The following is a 19,131-nucleotide window of genomic DNA, read 5'->3' on the forward strand; positions in this document are numbered from 1 at the left end:
TTCACCTGTTCTGGATGTTTTCATGGAATATAAGTAGATATAAGGGGAATCATACAATATGTGACCTTTTGTGTCTGGCTTTTTTACTTAACAATTTTTTGGTGTTTATTCATGTTGTTGCATATATTAGTATTTCATTTCTTTTTCTGGCCAAATAGTATTCCATTATATGTATATATCACATTTTTTTCCTTCCAAGTTTCCTCCCCACCTCACTCCCAAATTCTTATTTAAATTCCAGTTAGTAGGGGTGCCTGGGTGGCTCAGTTGGTTGAGAGACCGACTTCGGCTCGGGTCATGATCTCACAGTTCGTGGGTTCGAGCCCCGTGTCGGGCTCTGTGCTGACAGCTCAGAGCCTGGAGCCTGCTTCTGATTCTGTGTCTCCCTCTCTCTCTGCCCCTCCCTCACTCATACTCTGACTCTCTCTGTCTCAGAAATAAACATTAAAAAAAATTAAAAAAAAAATTCCAGTTAGTTAACATATAGTGTAATATTGGTTTCAGGAGTAGAATTTAGTGATTCATCACCCTTATAAAACACTCAGGGCTCATCATAAGTGCCCTTGGTAAACCCATCACCTATTTAACCCATCTCTCTGCCAGCCTCCCCCCTGATAACCATCTGTATGTTGTCTATAGAGTTTATTTTATGATTTGCCTCTCTCTCTTCCTCCCTACCATGTTCATCTGTTTTCTTTCTTAAATTCCACTCGTGAGTGAAATCGTATGTTATTTGTCTTTTTATGACTTATTTCACTTAGCGTAATATTCTCTAGCTCCATCCATGTCATTGCAAATGGCAAGATTTTATTCTTTTTATGGCTGAGTAATATTCCATTGCATATATAGCACATCATCTTTATCCATTCATCAGTCAGTGGACATTTGGACTCTTCCCAAATTTGGCTATTGTTGATAATGCTGCTATAAACATTGGGTTACATATTTCCCTTTGAATTATTATTTTTGTATCCTTTGGGTAAATACCTAGTAGTGCAATTGCTGAGATGTAGGGAAGCTCTATTTTTAACTTTTTGGGGGAATTTCAGTTTTCCAGAGAGGCTGTAGTCTGGAAATTCCAGAGCAGCATTCCCATCAACAGTGTAAGAGGGTTCCCCTTTCTCTGCATCCTTGCAACATATGTTGTTTCCTGTGTTATTAGTTTTAGCCATTCTGACTGGTGTGAGGAGATATCTCATTGTAGTTTTGACTTGTATTTCCCTGATGGTGAGTGATGTGGAACATCTTTTCATGTGTCTGTCGACCATCTGTACACTTTCTTTGGAAAAATGTCTACTCATGTCTTCTGCCCATTTTTTAACTGGATTATTTGTTTTTTCAGGTGTTGAGTTTTATAAGTTCTTTGTATATTTTGAATACTATTACATATGTCATTTGTAAATATCTCCTCCCATTCTGAAGGTTACTTTTCAGTTTTGTTGATTGTTTCCTTTGCTGTGCAGAAACGTTTTATTTCAATGAAGTCTTAATAGTTTATTTTGCTTTTGTTTTCCTTGCCTCAGGAGATATATCTAGTAGGAAGTTGTTATGGCTGATGTCAAAGAAGTTACTGCCTGTGTTTTCTTGCAGGATTTTGATGGATGGTTTCCTGTCTCACATTTAGGTCTTCTCCCAGTTTGAATTTATTTTTGTGTATGGTGTAAGAAACTGGTCCAGTTTCATTCTTTTGCATGTTACTTTCCAGTTTTCACAACACCATTTGCTGAAGATACTGTCTTTTTTCCATTGGATATTCTTTGCTGCTTTGTTGAAGATTAGTTGGCCATATACTTGTGGGTTCCTTTCTGGATTTTCTATTCTGTACTACTGATCTATGTGTGTGTTTTTGTGCCAGTACCATACTGTCCTGAACACTACAGCTTTGTAATATAACTTGAAGTCTGGAATAGTGATTCCTCCAGCTTTGCTTTTCTTTTTCAAGATTGCTTTGACTACTTGGGGTCTTTTGTGGGTCTATACAAATTTTAGGATTGTTTGTTCTAGTTCTGTGAAAAGTGCTAGTGGTATTTTTATAGGAATTGCATTGAATGTGTAGATTGCTTTGGGTAATATAGACATTTTCACAATATTTGTTCTTCCAATCCATGAGCATAGAATGTTTTTCCATTTCTTTGTGTCCACTTCAATTTTTTTTTTTTTAATTTTTTTTTTTCAACATTTATTTATTTTTTGGGACAGAGAGAGACAAAGCATGAACGGGGGAGGGGCAGAGAGAGAGGGAGACACAGAATCGGAAGCAGGTTCCAGGCTCTGAGCCATCAGCCCAGAGCCCGACGCGGGGCTCGAACTCACGGAACGCGAGATCGTGACCTGGCTGAAGTCGGACGCTTAACCGACTGCGCCACCCAGGCGCCCCTGGGTTTTCTATATAGAGTATCATGTCATCTGCCAATAGTGAAAGTTTGACTTCTTCCTTTGGATGCCTTTTATTTCTTTGTGTTGTCTGATTGCTATGGCTAGGATTTCCAGTATTATGTTAAATAACAGTGGTGAAAGTGGACATCCCTGTCTTGTTCCTGACTATAGAAGGAAAGTTCTGAGTTTTTCCCCATTGAGGATGATATTAGCTGTGGGCTTTTCATAAATGGGCTTTATGAAGTTGAGGTATGTTCCCTCTAACCCTACTTTGCTGAGAGTTTTTATCATAATTGGATGTTGTACTTTGCCAAATGCTTTATATGCATCTATTGAAAGGATCATATGGTTCTTATTCTTTCTTTTATTAATGTGGTGTTTCACATTGATTGATTTGTGAATATTGAACCACCCTTGCAGCCCAGGAATAAATCCCACTTAATTGTGGTGAATGATTGTTTTAATGTATTGTTGGATTCAGTTTGCCAGTATTTTATTGAGATTTTTTGCATCCATGTTCGTCAGGGAATTGGCCTGTAGTTTTCTTAGCGGTGTCACTGTCTGGTTTTAGTATCAGGGTAATGCAGCCCTCATGGAATAAATTTGGAATTTTTCCTTCCATTTCTATTTTTGGGAATAGTTTGAGGAGGATAGATATTAACTCTTCTTTAAATGTTTGGTAGAATTACCCTGTGAAGCAATCTGGTCCTGGACTTTTTGTTTGTTGGGATATTTTTGATTACTGATTCAATTTCTTTACTGGTTAACAGTCTATTCAAGTTTCCTATTTCTTCATGTTTGTTTTGGTAGTTTATATATTTTTAAGAATTTATCCATTTCTTCCAGTTTGTCCAATTTGTTGGCATATAGTGTTTCATAATATACCACAAATTTTTTAACAGACATTACTGAACATTGTTTCTAGCTTTATTGAGGTATGATTGACAAATTAAAATTTCATATATTTAGGCCATACAATGTGATTTTTAAGGTGGATAACATGATGATTATATATATTATATACATATTATGATTATGTAATATAATCATAATTATCTTGTAATCATATATATATAAATATATATATATAAGGCAAAATGATTACCATGATCAAGTTAATTAACATATCTATTACCTCACAGTTACCTTTTTAAAATCTTTGTGTGTGTGTGTGTGTGTGTGTGTGTGTGTGTGTGGTGAGAACACTTAAGATTTCTCTCTTGATAAATTTTAAGAATACAATATAGTATTATTAACTATAGTCGTTATGCTGTACATTAGATCCCCACAACTTATTTTATAACTAAAAGTTTGTACCCTTGACCAACATTAGCCCTATTCCCCAATCCTTCGTAAGCACCATTCTATTCTCTGGTTCTGTAAGTTTCACATTTTTAGATTCTACATATAAGTGAGATCATAAAGTATTTGTCTTTCTATGTGTGGCTTATTTCACTTAAGATAATGTCTTCCAGGTTTATTCATATTGTTGCAAATGGCAGGATTTCCTTTAGACTTTTTTTTTAGAGCAACTTTAGGTTCACATCAAAATTGAACAGGAAGCACGGATTTCTCAAATAATCCTGCTACATAATAGTTTAAATATTTTAAAATACCTAAAAACCCCCATGATTTTATGAACAAAAATCAAGACACAAAATGGATCACAAAGTAAATGTAAGAGTTAAAACTTTGAAACTACTAGAAGAAAATATATGAATAAATCTCTGTAGCATTAGATTAGGCAAAATTCCTTTGATAGGACACAGAAAATTTAAAAGAAGAAATGATAATTAAATTTCATTAAAATAAAAACCTGCTTTTTGAAAGAAACTATTAAGAAAATCAAAAGACAGGCCAGAGACTGGGAGATAATACTTGCAAAACACATATTGGATGATGAACTTGTATACAGAACACGTAAAGAAAACTTACAAGTCAATAAAAAAAGAACAAACAAGTTAACATAAGAAATGGGCAAAAGATTTGGATAGATACTTAAACAAAAGGTCCTTCCTTGATCTCTAATCTGAGAGATTACCCATTTTATTTAGTAAAAGAATAGATAATAAATATTTTTGGCTTTGCGGGCTATACATGTAATCTTTGTCACATATTCTTTATTTATGTAATTACTTTCATCACCTTTTAAAAATGTTAAAACACAAAACCCTTTTTTTGTGACACATACACTGTACAAAAGCAGACTGCAGGTAAGATTTGGTTGTCAATCAGAGTTTGCTGACCTAGAGCCTAAGCTTCCAAGTAGAATAGAAAAAAAAAAAAAAAACTTAGTGGAAATTTATAACAACATCTCTATCTTCACATGTGTTTATGGTTCAAATTATCATTATGGTCCAGGAACCTGAAGCCAAAATGTTTAATTAAAGTAGACTTGAGTTGCAATGTGGATGGAACTGTTATGCTAAGTGAAAAAGTCATACAGAGAAAGATACCATGTTTTCACTCTTATGTGGATCCTGAGAAACTTAACAGAGGACCATGGGGGAGGGAAGGGGAATAAAAAAGTTAGAGAGGGAGAGAGCCAAACCGTAAGAGACTCTTAAAAACTGAGAATAAACTGAGGGTTGATGGGGGGTGGGAGGGAGGGGAAAGTGGGTGATGGGCATTGAGGAGGGCACCTGTTGGGATGAGCACTGGGTGTTGTATGGAAACTAATATGACACTAAATTTCATATTAAAAAAATAAGTATTGAATTACTTACATAGAAAAAAAAAGTAGACTTGAGTAAGACATGCCCAGAGATACTTGGAGGAAACAAAAACCCATCATTTCTGTGGAATGAGCTCTCAAATCAGATTTAGGGCAGCAAAGTATAAACTCACAAAAACTCACATGACTAAAGAAATAATTAATTATCTAGAAGGTTGATTAAAGACCACACAGAGAGAAGCATGAAGAGAAAGGATTGGGAAAACTAAAATGTGATTATAAGTTTTTTGAGGAACTTCATGCTGTTTTCCAGAGTGGCTGCACTAGTTTGCATTTCCACCAGCAATGCAAAAGTGTTCCCATTTCTCAGCATTCTTGCTAATATCTGTTGTTTCCTGAGTTGTTAATTTTAGTCATTCCGAAAGATGTGAGGTTTGATACATATTTTTCTGATAGTGAATGATTTTGAGCATCTTTTCATGTGTCTGTTAGCCATTTGGATGTCTTCTTTGGAAAAGTGTCTATTCATGTCTTCTACCCATTTCTTCACTGGATTGTTTGTCTCTTGGGTGTTGAATTTGGTAAGTTTTTTTTAATAGATTTTGGATACTAACTCTTTAACTGATATGTCATTTGCAAATACCTTCTCCCATTCCATTGATTGCCTTTTAGTTTTGTTGATTGTTTCCTTTGCTGTGCAGAAGCTTTTTACCTTGATAAGGTCCCAATAGTTCATGTTTGTTTTTATTTCCTTTGACTCCAGAGACATGTCTAGTAAAAAGTTGCTGACGCCAAGGTCAAAGAGTTGCTGCCTGTTTTCTCCTGTAGGTTTTGATGGTTTCCTGTCTCACATTTAGATCTTTTATCCATTTTGAATTTGCTTTTGTGTATGTTGTAAGAAAGTGGTCCAGTTTCATTTTTCTGCATGTCTCTGTCCAGTTTTCCCAGCACCATTTTCTGAAGAGACTATCTTTTTTCTGTTGGATATTCTTTTCTGTTTTGTCAATGATTTGTTGGCCCTATATTTCTGGTTCCATTCTACATTCTCTATTCTGTTCCACTGATCTGTGTGTCTGTTTTTGTGCCAGTACCATACTGTCTTGATAATTACAGCTTTGTAATATAGCTTGAAGCCTGAAATAGTGATGCCTCCAGCTTTGATTTTTTTTCAACATTACTTTGGCTATTCAAGTTCTTTTCTGGATTGTTTGCTCTAGCTCTGCGAAGAATGTTGGTGTTATTTTGATTGGGATTGCATTGAACTTGTAGATTACTTTGGGTAGTATTAACATTTTAACAATATTTGTTTTTCCAATCCATGGGCATGGAATGTTTATATACACATATACATACATATATACACATTCATATATATTCAATTCAATTCAATTTATATATATATATGTACAATTCCATTGTGTATATACATATACATACATACATTTATAGATTCTATTTCATATACATATACATACATGTACCTATACACAATTCAGTTTATTTATATATATATATATATATATATATATATATACAATTCCATTATAAAGGTATACAATTCCATTATATATAATACATATAATATATTATAATGTAATATAACATACATAATATAATATATGTGTAATATATGTAATATGATATTACATATATTATATGTGTATGTTTATATTACATATAATTGCATTATATATATGTATTCCATTATATATATATATATATATATATATACACACACACACACACACACACACAATGGAATACTACTTGGCAATTGTATATATATACAATTCCATCATATACGTATATATGTGTGTGTGTGTGTGTGTGTGTGTGCATACAATTCCATTATATATATGCGTGTGTATATATATATATATATATATATATATATATATACATACACATAATGGAATACTACTTGGCAATCAAAAAGAATGAAAAATCTTGCTATTTGCAACAATGTGGATGGAACTAGAGTGTATTATGCTAAGCAACACAAGTCGGTCAGAGAAAGACAAATATTCTATGATTTTACTCATGTGGAATTTAAGAAGCAAAACATGAACATAAGGGAAGGAAAAATAAGATAAAAGAGAAAGGGTGGCAAATCATAAGAGAATCTTAAATACAGAGAACAATGTGAGGGTTGCTGGAGGGGAGGTAGGTGGGAAGATGGGCTAAATGGGTGATGTACATTAAGGAGGGCACTTGTTGGGATGAGCACTGGGTGTTATATGTAAGTGATGAATCACTAAATTCTACTCCTGAACCCTTACTACTACTACTACCCTTTATTCTACACTTAAATAAAATTTTAAAATAGTGGTTATAAGATATGGCTGGAGTGGGATGGCCTAAAATAATGCAATCACAGTTTCAGAAAAAAAGGAGAGAGTGAAGTATGGGCAGGTAATATTCAAGGTAATAAATGCTGAGAATTTTTCAGAATTAAAGAAAGTCATCAATCTTCATACTCAGAATACATAATTAATCTCTAGCAGGAAAATTCTAAAAAAATTATTTAAAGTCATATGGTAGGAAAATTGAAGAACCCAAAGCAAATAAGGGTTTAAAAAGAGCTAGAGAGAAAAGACATTTTACCTAGAAAGGAGTGATGTGGATTGACAATGTAAGCTAAGGCATATAACATAATACCTTTAAGGTGCTGAAAATACAATTATGTTTGATGTAAGTTGCATCTTAGTGAAATCTGATTTAAAATAGAGAAGCAAAATAAAAATATTTTCGTGAAAACTAAACTAGATTACCACCAAAAGAACCTATCCAAGTATTTATGGCAGGAAGAAAATAACCTCAAGTGAGAGGTCAAGAGAGGTTAATGATTAAAGAGACTATTATTAACATTTATACACCAACAAATTGGACAAACTAGAAGAAATGGGTAAGTTTCTAGAAACACACCTAGCAAGACTGAATCATAATGCAACAGACAATCTAAATAGATCAATTACTAGTAAGGAGATGGAATCAGTAATCAAAAACCTAAAAAATAAAAGGTTAGGACCACAAAAGTTCACTGGTGAATTCTATTAAACATTCAAAGACGAATTAATACCAATCCTTCTCAAACTCTTCCAAAAAGAATAGAAGAAGAGAGAATTTTTCCAACTCATTTTATGAAGCAAGCATTACTCAGACAAGATACCACAAGTAAAGAAAATTGTAGGCCAACATCCCTGATAAATATAGATATAAAAATCCTCAATAAAATATTAGCAAACCAAATTCAACAATACATTAAAAGGATCATACACCATGATTTATTCCAGGGATACAAGGGTGGTTCAACATCTGCAAATCTAACAATGTGATACACCACACTAACAAAATGAAGGATAAAAATCATATGACCATCTTAATAGATGCAGAAGAAGCAGTTGACAAAATTCATCTCCATTTATGATAAATAAATTCTCAACAAAATGGGTACAGAGGGAACATACCTCAATGTATTAAAGGCCACTTATACCAAGCCCAAGGCTAACATCATATTTTAACCTTTCATATGAGAAAGCCTTGTCTCTAAGGTATGGAATAAGGCAAGAGTGCCTACTCTCACCACTTTTATTCAACATGGTATTGGAAATCCTAGCTAGAGCAATGAATCAAGAACAAGAAATAAAAGACATCCAAATTGGAAAGTAAAAAGTAAAACTGCCACTATTTGCAGATGACATATTATACATAGAAAACCCTAAAGACTCCATCAACAACTGCTAGAACTAATAAATTCAGTAAAGTTTCAGGGTAAAAGAATCAATACATGAAAATCCATTGCATATCTATACACTAATAACAAACTATCAGGAAGAAGAATTATAAAAATAATCTCATTTACAATTTCATCAGAATGAATAAAACACCTAGGAATAAATTAACCAAAGAGGTGAAAGACTGTATATTGAAAACTACAAGACACTAATGAAAAAAACTGATGAAGAGACAAATAAATGGAAGCATATTCCTTGCTCATGGGTTTGAAGGATCAATATTATTAAAATGTTCATACTACCCAAAGCAACCTACCAATTCAATGTAATCCCGACCAAAATTTCAATGACAGTTTCTAAGAAATATAACAAATAGGCCTAGAATTTGTATGGGACCACAGAACAAAACAAAACAAAAAAATAGCCAAGGCAATTTTGAGAAAGAAGAGCAAAGCTGAAGACATCATGCTCCCCAATTTCAAACTATATTACAAAGTTATAGTAATCAAGGCAGTATGGTATTGGCACAAAAGCGACATAAATCTCAATGAAACAGAGTAGAGAGCCAAGAAATAAATCCACTCATGTATGGTCAATTAATTTATGACAAAGGAGCCAAGAATATACAATAGGGAAAGGACAACATTTTCAATAAATTTTGTTGGGAAAACTGGACAGCTACATGGAAAAGAATGAAACATGACCACTATCTTACAACATACACAATAACTAATTCAGAATGAGTTGAAGACTTGAACATAAGACTTGAAACCATAAAACTCATAGAAGAAAACATGTGGTAAGTTCCTTGACCTAGATCTTGATGGTAACTTTTTAGATTTGACACCAAAAGCAAAAGCAACAAAACAAAAATAAACAAGTGTGATTACATCAAACTAAAAAGCTTTTGCACAGCAAAGGAAACCATCAACAAAATGAAAAGGCAACCTACTAAATGGGAGAAAAATGTTTGCAAATCAAATAAGGGGCTAATCTTTAAAATATATCTGATATGGAGCTAATATTTAAAATATATGCAAAATTCATACAACTCAATAGCAAGAAAATCCAAATAAAAATAAGCAGAATATCTGAATAGAAATGTTTCTGAAGCAGGCATACAGATGGCTAATAGGTACTTGGAAAGATGCTCAACATCATTAATCACTGGGGAAATGAGAATTAAAACCACAATGAGATATCACCTCACACCAATCAGAATGGCTATTATCAAAAAGACAAGAAATAACAAGTTTTGGCAAGGAAGTGGAGAAAAGGGAACCATCGCACACTGTGAGTAGGAGTATAAATTGGTGCAGCCAGTATGACAAACAAAGGGAGGTTCTTCCAAAAATTAAAAATGGAACTACCACATAGCAATTATAGTATATTATAGTATAGCAATTATAGTATAGCAATTCCACCTCTAGCTTATCTATCTATAGGAAACAAAAATGCTGGGGCACCTGGGTGGCTCAGTCGTTTTAGCATCCAACTCTTGAATTTGGTTCAGGTGGTGATCTCACAGTTCATGAGTTTGAGCCCCACATGGGGCTCTGGGCTGATAGCATGGAGCCTGCTTGGAATTCTCTCTTCCTCTCTCTCTGCCCCACCCCACTCGTGCTCTCTCTTTCTCTCTCTCTAAATAAATAAATAAGCTTAAATTTAATTAAAAAAAAACAAAATTGCTAACTAATTAGCAAGCTATATGCACCTCCATATTCATAGCAGCATTCTTTACAATAGCCAAGATATGGAAGCAACCTAAGTGTCCATCAATGGATGATGGATAAAGAAATTGTGAGATACACACACACACACACACACACACACACACACACGAATATTATTTAGTCCTTTAAAAACCTGAAATCTTGCTATTTGTGACAACATGGATTGACTTTGAGGGCATTAAGCTAAGTGAGATAAGTCAGAGGAAGACAAATACTGTATGGTCTCTTTCATATGTAGAATCTCAAACAAACAAAAGAACAAACAAAAACATGACAAAAACAAAAACTCAAGCTTATAGATACAGAGAATAGGTTGGTGTTTGCCCAAGGTGGTAGGTGGGGGAGGTGGGAGAAATGAGTATAGAGGGCCAAAAAGAAAGAGTAGAAAAAAAGAAAGAAAAGAAAGGAAGGAAGGAGGGGAGGAATGAAGAAAGGGAGGCAGGAAGAATGTGAGAAAGAAAGAAAGTGAGCAGAAGAAAGAGGACACAGAAATGTTGATGGTAAAACAAAGGAAAAGTTTATACTAGGAAAACACTAACAAAAAGAAAACTGATATAGATATATTAATATTGGACAAAATAGAAATTAAGGCAAAACATATTGTTAGAGGTGAAGACCACTCCAATTGATGAAAGGTATGTACTCACCAGTTTTAATTGCACCAGGAACATAGAAATTTTTAAAACTAATGTGCACTAGTAACATAATCTCAGTGCATATGATGCAAAATGGATGAATAAAAAGTCAAAATTGATGAATTTCATTATCATAGTGGGAGATTTTGACATAAAACTCTTATAATAATTCATAAGAATGAATATGGAAGATTGAAGCAATACAGTTTTCCTGCTGGACCCAATGGATCTTTTTAGAAATTTACACCACAAAATTAGAGTACACACAAGATACATCCTACATTCTGGGGAAGACCCAAAACATATGCAAAAGCTGACCTCATTCTAGGCATAAAGCAAATACCAACATATTTCAAAAAATGAATATCACATAGGACACATTGTCTTGCTAAAGTGGTACTAAGTTAAAGACCAATAACATAAAGATAACACAACTAAATACATCCCTCCACCTACAATTTAAAACATCCTCAAGCTAAAAACATCATTTGTCAGACTCCCTTGCAGCTAGTCTCCTGGAGGTAACTTAGTCTGCAAAAACCACACGAGCTCCCCTGAGCCTTACATTTGGAACTGAGTTGGGAGAGAGGTAGATCAAAAGGCATCTCTTTTGTTGGTGTGAATTGTAGCAGAAATAGCATGGCTCAAGAGCTGGCCTCTGTGGCAGTGATTTTATAAAATGACTTGCAAACCCTGATTGCCTTAGGGTTAGAAGATTCTTCGGAGTATAGTTTTGTTTTGAGGTGTTTCCAGAAAGCACAAGAAAGAATTTATTCCTTGTAAAGTATTTTGTATGCTGCTACAAGTTCCTAAATTTCTTTATGCTTAAATAACCAAAAGTGAGGATTACTGGATTCTCTCAGCAGCACATTACACTGTTGACTGCTTGAAACACTTTCTTTTTTTGGATTCTGTGCAAGTACATTCTATAGGTATTGTTGTCACCTCTTTGACAGTTTCCTGGTTCTTTTTACAGAGTTATCATCTTCTGTGTGGCCATCAAATGCCACAATTTCTCAAGGATTAGCCCTAGGCCCTCTTCTAACCTCATTTTAGAACTGTGATGTTCAATATGCTAACCACTAGCCACATATGGGTATTAGTATTAAATTTATTTAAAGTAAATAAAACTTAAAATTCAATTCCTCAGTTGCACTAACCATATTTAAAGTGCTCAACAGTTATGCATGGCTCAGTAATTATTAATAAAAATATAGAAGATTTGAGCATATTGAGATGGATTATGTTTTAATCCATTTTGGATTCATCAGCTTCCTGAATATGAGGATTATTATCTTTTAAAATTTCTGTAAAATTCTCAGACATTATGTATGTAACCATTGCTTTCCCTCTTCTCACTACTCTTTCCTTCTAAAACTCCCAATAATTAATTGGCATATCCATATATTTCTAGCCAAACAATTTATAGACCAAAGCCAAAATAAAATAGGTGCTAGAATATTATTAAAACTGAGTGATAAAAATAAAACATAAAATACATGTATTTTAGCAAAGGCCATATATTTTGAGGAAAATATTTAGTCCTAAGTACTTGTCTTAATAAAGAAGAACACCTAAAAATTATTGCACAAAGTATTCAACTCAAGAAATTAGAAAAGTAATACCAAAATAAATCCAAAGAAATTAGAAGGCAAGGAATAATGAGGTAAAATCAAGTATCTCCCTCTCATTCACTTCTGGCTGGCTCCACACCAATCACAAGAGGATCTCAATGACCTTCTAATGTGCCCAGCATTGCTTTCACACCAGGATCATGCTGGTACCACCATATATACTGCTTTTCCTTCTGAGAAAGGCAGGGTTCCCTCTGCTCTTATTCAGATCTTTCCCAAATGTGACCTTCTCTGTGAGGTCTTTTTTGACAACCCTTTACAAAACTACACTCCTATTTCCAGAGTCCTTAACTCCTCTATCCTCCATTAAGTATATCACATTTAACACAGAATGTACTTTACATATTTATTCTTGTCTTTACATTAGAATCCAAGTTTCATCAGATTAGGGATTTTTTAAACTTTTTTCACTCCAGAACCTAGAAGAATGCTTTGCTTGTTGTCAGAATTCAATCGAATGTGTTAAGTAAATGGAATCAACAAATACAAAAACAAACTACAATAATAGAAAGACAACGTTAAAAATTGCTTTTTTAAAAAACTTACAATTGGCAAAACATTTTAAAGGAGAAATTTAAAAAGTGATATGCATATTATGAACAATTTTATCTGAAGAAATTTGATAAATTAGATGAAGTAAATGCATTCTCTTAAAAATGTTATTAAAAATGACTTAGGAAGAGCCACCTGGGTGGCTCAGTCCGTTGAGTGTCTGACTTCAGCTCGGGTCATGATCTCACAGTTGACGAGTTCAAGCCCTGCGTCAGGCTCTGTGCTGACAGCTCAGATCCTGGAGACTGCTTCTGGTTCTGTGTCTCCCTCTCTCTCTGCCTCTCCCCTGCTCATGCTCTGTCTCTCTCTGTCTCAAAAATAAAGATAAACATTTAAAAAAATTTGTTTAAATGACTTAGGAAGAAACAGAAAACCTAAGAGGTAAGGCTCAACTGTCCAAGACAGATTTTCTATAGCCTAGCTTTTCCAGAAAAGGAGTTTGGCTTTAAGTAAAACTCCATGAAAATTGGTCAGAGCCTAGTGGTTACTATGATCAGCTCTGAAAGAATGCTGATAAGAGCAGATCAAGACATTGGTCCATCATATCATGTAGCTGAATCATCAGTCTTGGGATTCCAACCAGGGAAAAGTTTCTCTCTTCCCAATTCTTGAAAGCTAAGGGGCTGATGAAGCACTGGGCACAAACTCTTCACCATTTGGTCACAGTGCTATCATTGCAGGACTTGAATTCCAGCTCTCCATTACATCAGAGTAGTCTGTTAGCCCATCAGTGTTGAAGAGGGCAACATATCTTTCTGCTGTTGAATCCTTGAGATACATCAGCTGATGTATCCTAGAGAAGAGGCTAGTTGTTCCCTAATCATGCAACTCTTTTTTTTAATGTTTATTTGTTTTTGAGAGAGAGAGAGAGAGAGAGAGAGGGAGAGAATGTGAGCGGGGCAGGGGGGCAGACAGAAAGGGAGACAGAGGATCCGAAGTGGGATCTGTGCTGATAGCAGTGAGCCTGATGTGGGGCTCAAAGTCATAAAACTATGAGATCATGACCTGAGCCAAAGTCAGATGCTCAACTGACTGAGCCACCCAGACACCCCTCCTAACCAGGCAACTTAAAAACCCTGGAACCTAAGGGGAAGGGTAACTTGTATAGAAATTTGGTATTGAGCCCTGAAAGATCCTTATGTATTTCTCTGGAATGCATTGGGTGGACCCTTAGGCTAGCTACTGCTCTTGCCTCAGTGAGGTCTTCCCCAAGAAAAACTGCTCCAGAAGACCAGTGGTATGTGAGGTCTGGACATTCACCCTTGATGGAGCAAGTAAAACTGAATAGGTTGTTCATTACAAGAAATCAAATCTGTTTTTATGTAGAAAGCAACAAATCTCAACAATTTTACAGCTGAATTCTAAATATTTTAAGGAACAAATAATTTCAATCTTGCATAAACGCTTCCAAGGAAGAGAAATGGAGGAAGGGCTTTCCAACTAACTTTTATCAGATTAGCATATTTTAGGGGCTCCTGGTTGATTCAGTTGGTTAAGCAAGTGACTCTTGATTTCAGCTCAGGGCATAATCTCATGGTTTGTGAAATCTAGCTCTATTGGGCTCTGTGCTGATAGTGCGGGGCCGGCTTGGCTCCTTCTTTCTTTCCTTCTCTGTCTCTGCCCCTCCTCCGCTTGCATGCACATTCTCACACCCCTCTCTCTGTCTCTCAAAATAAATAAATACAATTTTTAAAAAAGATTAGCATATTTTGATAGCAAAATTAGATAAAGACAGTATAGTCAATGATGATCAATCTCACTGATGCACATAGATGCAAGTGGTAGTTATAGAAATGAATAAGGAGGAGAGAGGAAGAAAAGAGTTATCTAGGTATTAATATATTAATATAGTAGAGGCACTACTAGAGACATACTATTTATATTTCCTGGAACATGTAATAGAGGTTTAAATATATTATTTACAGTTACAAAGGGAATGACAGAAGCATTCAAATAATGATTTAAAAATTGGTGAATGGGGTAATGAGAAGTGAAAGAATGAGTTAAATCGCCACCTTCAGTACCAGGAAGTTGAAAAGTATGTTATTGAGCATGGATTGAGAAATTAAAGAGTAAACAATTCATTTAGCACTATCACAGTAATGAAAGGAGAACTAAAAAGAAAGTGGTTAAAAGTGGTTTTTCCTCTGGGGAGTGAGTCTAGGAGAGTGTGGAGTTGAGATGAGAGACTATCGCTTTCCTTTATAAATCTTCCTGCACAATTTAATTTTTAACCAATGCATATATTACTTTGATTAAAAAAAATAAAATCAAATTATACCAAGCTCCTTCCTACTTAATTTTACTTAATGGTGTCTCACTGATATTTGAATAAAGATAGATAGTTAGAGCTTATAAGACCCTGTAGAACTCAGCCTCCATGCCTCAGGCCATCCTCTCTCTCATCACTCTTTCCTCTCTGTGCTCCAGGCACAGGGAATTTCCAGTTTCTCAATGTATCATACTCTCTCACCTTGGAGTGTTCTGAGATCTCTTCACCGTTATGTCTCCCAACCCCCTGTTTCCTTGGTCCAGTGAACTACGTACGGTAGGTACTCTTCAAATCTCAGGTCAAAATCACCTATTCTGAAAAGTTTTCCCTGTTCCCACCTTCATACACTCTTGAGAGATCATTTTCTTTTCTTCAATGGCACATTTCCTATTTTGCAATTATACATTATTAATATAATTATCTAATTAATATTGGTCTCCTTAATTAGACAGTTAGACACAAGGGTCATAATATCATGGATGTGTTATGTTTTATTCATCATTATTTCTCTACCCCTTAAATAGGCACAAAACAGGTGAACAATAAATAATTACTGGACAAATGAGTGAGTCACTGATTGAATAATGAATGATGAGTTGAGAAGACAATGTGGGGCTATTGTATATCAGTGTAAGTTTGTCATTCATTTTCTCCTTTATCTTGGGAGTGTAGTAGTAGGGTTCATGATTTCTGTTTCAAGATCTCTAGTTCATGCTTGTTTTTGCTGAGGTTCAGCAAGTTATTTCATTTTTGAGATTTTCTTGGTGGTAAATGGTTTTACTATTGCCTACCTATGCCCACTGGGAGCCCTCATGATTGATAAGCACTCAGAGCTCTTAATAAAATATCTGGATTGCCTGTATTTTCGTGTTTACGATCCAGGGCAACAATTGGTCAGTTTCCCAAAGTGCTCATCACTGCTTTGAATTTCCATACAGGGCTTTAGTTGAGTGTCTTTACATCATTTAATTCTTACAACAGTCCTTGAACATACAAGGAACCTATAATTTAGAGGCACCAATGTCTTATTGAACATCATACTAGTAGTAGAGGTACATTAGACACAGCCAATTATTTTTGCTCTTGGTAAAGTGCTTCCTATATCTCCCTTTTTACCTTTATGGAGTCACTAACTATGGTAGAATTAGTTGTCATCCTCAATTATTTGCTGTCTCTATGAGAAAGAATTATACATCTCCATTCATTGCCATGTAATTCCATTACCTCCCTTTGGAAAAATATACTTTCTCACTTGGCTTCGTGAGTTACTTTGGCCAAAACAATGTGAAGGGGGAGTAACATACACCACATCTATGCAAAAGCTTTAAGAGCCACCAGTTATGAACATTACTCTTTTCCTTCTACCGTGAGAATAGCATGTCTTATATATGGCCAACAGGGGGATGGGAGATTAGATCCCAGACTGGAGAAGTGAAATAGAGCCAGAGTAAATCTGATCCATAGCTGGTATGTAACATGAGTGAGCAACAAACATTTGTATCTAAAGCCACTGAGATTCCTGGATTGTTTGTTATGGAAGCTTATCTTAGCAAATACTGACTGTTTATTGAGCTACTAGCTAGTACTAGCTAATGTTTATTGAGCAATTACTGTCATTGTACTAAGCACTTTGCATATATCATTTAATCTTTATACAAACTTGTGAAGCCTATAGTATTATCCTATTTTACATATTAAGAAACCAAAACTTAAGAGAGTCATGTAAAGAACAGAGTAGGTTCAAGATTTAAAAATCAGGCTGCATGGGGGTGCCTGGATGCCTCAATCAGTTGCGAACCTGACTCTTTTTTTTTTTTTTAATTTTTTTTTACAATGTTTATTTATTTTTGGGACAGAGAGAGACAGAGCATGAATGGGGGAGGGGCAGAGAGAGAGGGAGACACAGAATCGGAAACAGGCTCCAGGCTCTGAGCCATCAGCCCAGAGCCTGACGCGGGGCTCGAACTCCCGGACCGCGAGATCGTGACCTGGCTGAAGTCGGATGCTTAACCGACTGCGCCACCCAGGCGCCCCACCTGACTCTTGATTTCAGTTCAGGTCGTGATCCCAGGGTTGAGGGACTGAGCCCCATGTTGGGTTCCATGCTGAGTGTGGAGCCTGCCCGAGATTCTCTGTCTCTCTTTGTCTCTCTTTCTTTCTCTCTGCCCCTCTGTCTTCCCTCTCTATCTCTCTCTCTCAAATAAATAAATAAATAAATTAATTAATTAATTAATTAAATATAAAAAAAACATATAATAAAATCAGTCTGTATAGTACCTGAGTCTGGGTAATTAGCTCCTCCATCAAAACCTCTCTATCCATCCTAGAACACATGAGACCCCATTACTTTAAGGGTCAAATTTCAATTTTTTAGAAGATCCTGAAACATCATAAAATGACATGATTTAAGTATTACTTCCAAAATACAAACTCCTCAAATGCGTAGAATGAGCAAAATGGAAAATATATCTATTTACTGCTTCCAGATTCAAGATACCACATCATGCAGAGAATCTTACTTTCTGATTTACCATTTGAGAACATCTCCTGTAATATGATATTTAACCAAAATTTCTGTAAATAAGTATTTACATGTTTTGCTTTTAATTGCTAGCTATGTTGGTGGTTCAACCTCAGTTAGAGGCATAGTTATTTTGAAAGGCACTATATAACAGCAGAAAGAATAGTCATCTAAGATTAAGGAGATCTGACTTATGGTCTTTCTTTCTAAACCAACTAGATGTTTAATATTTGACATATCACTCTGATCCCAATTACCTCATGTGCAAAATGGAGCTGGAAATACTTCATAGCTTATTGACTAGAAGCTGAAAATAAATGATCTCTGCAGGAATTTTATAGCTCTAAGTACTATGATTAATTGTTCTATGTTAGCTTACAACCTGATGGCTGAGAGAGAAAAAGAATGGTATAATGGAACGAGAACTGCTCCAGTAGACAAGACATGTATTCTGGTTCTAATTCTGCTGCTAGTTTGTTTTGTGAGTCTCTGCAAATCACTCATTCTCTAAGTATTTATTTATTTGTTTGTCAGAGAGACAGAGAGAGAGCATCTGCAAACACACACATATATGCATGTACACGTGCCTGTGGGCAAGAGTGGGGGAGGGGCAGAGGGAGAGGGAGAGAGAGAATTCCAAGCAGGCTCCATGTCCTCAGCACAGAGCCAGATACAGGGCTTAATCCCACTAACGGTGAGATCATGACCTGAGCCGAACTCAAGAGCCAGTCACTCAACTGACCGAGCCACCCAGGCAGCCCAGCAAATTACTCATTCTATGTAGGTCTCATTTTGCCATATCATTGTCCACTTTCCCTTCTTAAATAATGAGGAGATAGGAGGACATGTCCCTTCTCTCCTGTTAGCTTGAAGAGGCATTATTTTTGAACTGGGGAAATGTAAGCACTTTACATTTTGTTTTTCAATGAAACCATAGGTTTGTCTACTTCTAACATATATACCATGTCACCAAGTTCAAGATGATTTGAGATTTTCTTAT

The sequence above is a fragment of the Prionailurus viverrinus genome, chromosome B4 (genome assembly GCF_022837055.1).
Source record: "Prionailurus viverrinus isolate Anna chromosome B4, UM_Priviv_1.0, whole genome shotgun sequence".
Taxonomy (NCBI): domain Eukaryota; kingdom Metazoa; phylum Chordata; class Mammalia; order Carnivora; family Felidae; genus Prionailurus; species Prionailurus viverrinus.